Source organism: Ciconia boyciana, chromosome 10 (assembly GCF_034638445.1).
Source record: "Ciconia boyciana chromosome 10, ASM3463844v1, whole genome shotgun sequence".
NCBI classification, from domain to species: Eukaryota; Metazoa; Chordata; class Aves; order Ciconiiformes; family Ciconiidae; genus Ciconia; species Ciconia boyciana.
The window spans coordinates 1923961-1929518 of record NC_132943.1 but is presented as its reverse complement, the minus strand read 5'-3'; the positions used below and the strand labels follow the sequence as shown (position 1 = coordinate 1929518).

The 5558-nt window shown below is 43.6% G+C and overlaps 1 long non-coding RNA gene across 1 annotated transcript; it reads right to left on the bottom strand.

Annotated features, from left to right (window-relative positions):
* Positions 1-1181: 1181 nt before the first annotated feature.
* Positions 1182-2123, bottom strand: LOC140657470 (uncharacterized). Its single transcript, XR_012044357.1, has 3 exons — positions 2082-2123; positions 1311-1334; positions 1182-1228 (listed from the first exon to the last, which is right to left on the bottom strand). It is a non-coding gene; the product is annotated as an uncharacterized lncRNA (long non-coding RNA).
* Between the last annotated feature and the right edge of the window lie 3435 nt (positions 2124-5558).

Here is a 5558-nt window from a genome sequence, read left to right as displayed (position 1 = left end):
CAAGCCTCCAGTCAACTGGGACCTCCCCTGTTAACCAGGACTGCTGGTAAATGATGGAGAGTGGCTTGGCAAGCTCCTCCGCCAGCTCCCTCCATACTCTCGGGTGGATCCCAGCCGGCCCCATGGACTTGTGAGTGTCAATGGAAGGGGGTGATGCACTTCACTGTTCTTATTTCAATCCAGCCTTGTTAAACAGCTCCTGACGAAGGCTCAGCTGCTCTCACTTGCTGTTGTGGGAGAAGTTTGGGCAAATTGCTTTAGGGACTACTCCCAGGTAATTAAAACATCCTTTGCCTCTCACCCCTCCAGGCTGATTTGAATTTGTACTGAGAGTAACAGGGGGGAGTTAATGGGATTTTCTTGCAGGAACTTATTCTCTGGGGGATGAGCAATGGTGAAATTTGTTAAGAAGTAGGCAGAATCAGTAAACCTATGCTGTTGGGGTTGGAGTGGCTATGTGTGGTCAGGTCACAGAGAACCTCAGTCCTGAATCACTTGGCTGACTTGGGCCATTAGCTGGGAACCAGCTATTAAAAAAAAAAAAAAAAATTGTACCAGTGCTTGGCACATGGGCTTTCAGCTAATGAGCATCCCAGGGAGTGGACACAGCTCTTGGCAGTGCTGCCAGAAAAGAGAGGGAGAATCGCAGCATCTGAGCAGCAGTGGTAATGGAAAGTGCAATTAAGGCATATATGTCAGCTTCCTCTCTATTTGTAGCCCACAGATTCAATTAGCGATGCGTGCACGCAAGCTGGACGGGTGTGCCTCCGAGCTGGGCACGTATCTGCTGAATTCAAGGTGCCAAAAGAGAGACCTTCAGCTTGAGCTGTCCTTCCTTGCAACACTTGAAGCACATCCGTAGGAATCTCTCTGATTTCTGAGGATTTTTCTGGGTTTTTTGGGGAAGGTGATACTCCTTTCCTTTAAACTGGGGGGGTGCTAACTGCTTGGTGAGGCTGTATTTATGGAAGCGTAGCCCTGCCCCGAGGGAGCTGGTCCTGACCCGCGGGGCAGAGATGTGGGACGAGGGCTGGCGGGGTCCCAGCGCCCACGGGCTGCACCCATCGGTCTCACCCAGTGCTGATGCTTTAACTGTTGGGTCTCTTCACAAGAAACTCCTCTTCCGCTTTTAATTACTGGAAAATCCCCGGGATCAGAAGATGGCATCATAAGGTTTATAGCTCAGCTTTAGCTTGGATTCAAATGCCTTACTTGGTCAAAATTTGCTCTGAAATTCAAAAGAATTTCTCTGAATAAGTCACACAGGATGCAGTTTATCATCAGCGTGTGCTGTGGGTAGTCGTACTTACTCAGCTCTCTCCGCCACATACAGCCTGATAAAACAAACACAGCCAGACGCATTACAGACTAAACCAAATAGATAAATCCTTACTTTCAAAATTAACTAGGCAGTAAAGCGTGTTGTTTTTCACTAAACATCTATAAGTTGTAGCTGGATAAGGTATTTGTTCTCTGAATGGAGCAAGGGCTATAAATAACATACGGCACAGTCTGGATTTACTCTCTCCGACGTCTCGTAATGATGGTAGCGTTACAGGGATTAAAGGGAGAAGATGGTCCCTATAGCTGAGTAAGAATAAAATGTATATTGATGTGACGTCTGCGGTGACGGACGTGGCGATGGCTATTTCTATGGGGCGTGGGCAGGGCTGTGCAAGATGTGCGGCTGGGCGCCTGCCGGCAGGACCAGGCTGTAAATAACAGTTAAATACAGCAACACAATTCCCCCCCAAAATGTATAGACCTGTTATGGCTTTAGATGTGATTAAGAATGTATCAAACCTGGTGCTATCGATTAACCTAGCTGGCATAAAGATCTGGTTGAGGCCTGGGAGGGGACCTGTACTCTGGCTGAGATGAGGCTTTAAATGAGAGAAAACAGTCTGAGAAATTTGCTTTTTTGTACAATGAACAGCACAGAGCTCTAAAAGGAGCATCAGCCTTTGATAAGCTGCTTGAAGGACACGTGAGGCTCTACCTAGCTCTAATTTGAGTGAAGTATAATTGTACTAAAAATTGGAAAATATTCAGCTATTTAACAATGCAGGAGAGAAACTTACTGTTGGCTTTCTGTGAGCACCAAGAAAGAAGACCAATCCCGCGTTACTTATCCGTGCTGAAGCGACAAAAAGCCCTGCTGTCTTCAGTGTGTTGCTGAAGGTAGGATCTGGATAAAAAGAAGTAAGCTGTTAGTGTGAATGCCTCTGACTCGGGGCTGGGGCTGTGCTGCGCGTCCGCTGCGGTGCGGCTGGGTGTTGGCTCTGCAGGGCTGAGCATCGCTGCTGTGGGGCTGTGCTGTGAGCTTGGTCTGGCCCTGCTGAACCCCCGCCAGCGACAGGACGGTGGCTTCAATTTTATTATTTTTAAGGCTTCTGTGTGTATTACAGCGAGCTGATGTTTTGCTGCTAGGTCTCTGTTTTCCAATCTTATCTAACTTGTGTTTTATACGCATGTTAAGCCACTTACTGTGCTGTTTCTAGACAAGAGAAGCAGTGCACCCCGCGGTTAGCTGGCTGCCCGCATGGCGAGCGCTCAGGGGTGTGCAGCTCTACTCCCCACCAAAAGGCATCACATTAAAATCTGCAGAAATTAGCTTTGTGTGTAAAAAGTGGACTTAAGTACGCCTTCTTGCTACCCGTGATCCATGTTTCTCTTTCTTTCTCTTTTTTTTTTTTTTTTTGAAAGAGAACAAATACTAACAGGTTGCTGATTTAATAGAAGCAACTAGGAGCAATAGACAGAGGGGTTTGGCAAGGCGTGCAGCTGTACATGGACAGCTTTGTTTGCCTCTTTTATAATGATAAAACCATGGGCTGAGAAATTTATTCTTCTACACTTGAAATTTGTTGGGAAACATGGGATTGGCTCCGCTGCGGGGGGAATAAAGAAATTTAATTGGGTTGTTGCCTTGGTGGGTAAGACGAAGATCAGCAAAGATGAGTCCTCAGTGAAATTTTATAGGCAGTGGTAGAGTGGCTTTTTTCTTTATTTATGCAAATACGGTGAACCCATCAATCCTCTGTAAACTTGTGGGAAATTATAGACAACAGGGCTTCAGCCTTCAGCATAAAGGTTTCCTTGGATAGGGACAACAGATGCCAATGAAATAAAATTTTCTTCAGGCTTTTTCCTCTTGCAAATGACCCTCTCGGTCTCCATAAACCATGACGGAGCCTGTTGCCATGGCTCTGCTGAAGCTGGGGGAGAAGTTTCTGCCGGTTGTGGCGAGGGCAGGTTTTTGCGGTGTATAATCAGGTAGCTAAGCTCTCTATTTCGATCCAGAATGCAAAGTTTCCTCGTTATATGTTTCAGGAGATAAATAGCTTTGTTGAACGACTCTAATGACATGATGGCAATTGCTCATTTCAAGGCAATGTTCTGCTGTTGCAGGTTTATTTTTGTACTGAGAAAAAAAAGCAGAATGGTCCTATCAAAGGTTAGAGGATACAGTCCACCAAACTACAGAATTCTCATTTTTTCCCCAGCGTTTGATAAATCTCGTTAGGAAGCATTTCAGATTCCCTAATAGTTGTTTCTAAAAGTTTTTATTTTGGGCTACTAAGACAATGTTCACAACATTAAGCTATTTTATTAGTGTTTTGGGTTTTTTTTTAAATTTCCACATCATTTCAGGCTCCAGATTAAACAATTCTGCTGGTCTAATTGAATTAGAGCAATAAAATACCGGGGCAGGAAGGGTGGGTGTGTTTCAGCAAGCTGGGCACGCAGGGGCTCCTTGACCTTCCTTGTGGCAGGACCAGGACTCCTCAACTTCTGTAACTACTTTTCTCTGTTGCCCTTGGGCTGGTTGAGTTGATCAGGGTCTACTTTGCCCTTATTTCTCTGTGCCCTTATTGGCGAAACCAACCTGTTGTCAATACGACCTTTTCCCAAGTGCTTCTTTTATATCCGATATCTTTCGCAAAACCTTCTTACACCGGTTGTCTCGCATTTGCAGGTGAGAATGAGCCTAAACAAGTTAAACCTGTTAGGCTGACAGAGCTCTAAAAAACTCTTTAGCTTGGGGACATCTGTGCTCCGGACCTGGATATCGAGCTTTGGGATCGCATCTGCGTATTCCCACGACAGCTTATCCGTGGACTGTGTTCATTCGTTTTTGTCTGTAGCTGATTATAATTAAAGGTCTGGGTATAGAGTTACTTTCAGAGGTAAAGTAATGAAATACAGCTTTCATTGCAATGAACTTTTACGGTGTCAGAATTTGGCATTTTATTTGTTGTTTTTATTCTGATAAGGCTCTCTTGAAAGATGTGACATTTTGTACGGTTACCAAAATGGAAAATTTCCCCTGCAAATGAGTCTTATGGAACTGATTAAAAATGAGCATTTTGAGTGATCTCCCACTGCTGCTGCTCATCTCTCTGATGAGACCCAAGATACTGTGAGCTCGCTTCGTACCAGCCTCGCAGAGGCAATGACTTTTCAATTTTGTGAATTCTTTAATAATGTCTTCTACTTAATTGACAATCTGAGACACACATGAAACTGTTTGTTGCTTACCAAATGAAATGTCCTGTCTGTAAAGCTAATTCCCCATCACTCTTCCTAGCAGTTCTTTTCAGACTCGATAGAAATGGAGAATAAGGCAATCTGTATGCAGAAATGGAAACCTTTCAAGATGGTGACTTTTGCATAGATCTGCTCTCGTATTTTCTTGAGCCAGTGCAAAGATTGTCACCAGCTTCAGAGGGGTTTTGTGTCTAATTCTCCTAATCAACCCCCTGGGAACTAACTAAATTCACACTGAAAACTTCAAGATTGATAAAGAAGAGGAAAATATAGCTGCCTTTTACTTAAGCCTTAAAAGTTTAGCATTTGATATTCATGGCTATCTGAATATTTCAGGAATGTGTGCATGCATATATATTTTAATTTTTTCCCTTGTGTCACCTAGACTATAAAAAATGTGGGGACAAGCACCAGCCCTCAGAGTTCCGCACTTAAAAACCAGACTATTGTATCAATAACTCGCCTATACCTACCTCTAATTAACTGGGGAGACACGCTTCTCTATCCAGGTAAGACTTTTTGACTTAAGCCTTATTTTTACTTTTTAAACTCGGATAAGATGCTTGAAGATTTTATGCCCTTTGTCCTTCAGCTCACAGTTGGTCAGTATTTCTTCAGGGTTGTCAGATGATGTTCTGGCAAACGAAACTCTAGTGGGTCTTTTTTATCTGATCCCACCCAGTCTTTCCTCAGTCTAGGTTAAGAAAACTTAAGATCAGTGTATTTGACTCCAATGTAAAAGTTTTTCTTTACCTTCCCTTCCCAGAACAAATTACCCAGGGATGTGTCGCTGCATGTTCAGTTTAGTTGTTTATTTTGACATTGCCTAGATCTGAACTAATTTTTAGAGAATAAAATCAAAACCGAGCAATGATGGGAAGGAGTGAGGAAGCATTTTTACGCTATGTCTTGATTAAAAAGAACTGTTCTTCCAAGCAATCTAGAAAAATATTTGCTTTCCTGAGAAGACATTTTTAGACCATCGAATGAGCTGGTTGCTAGTTGAC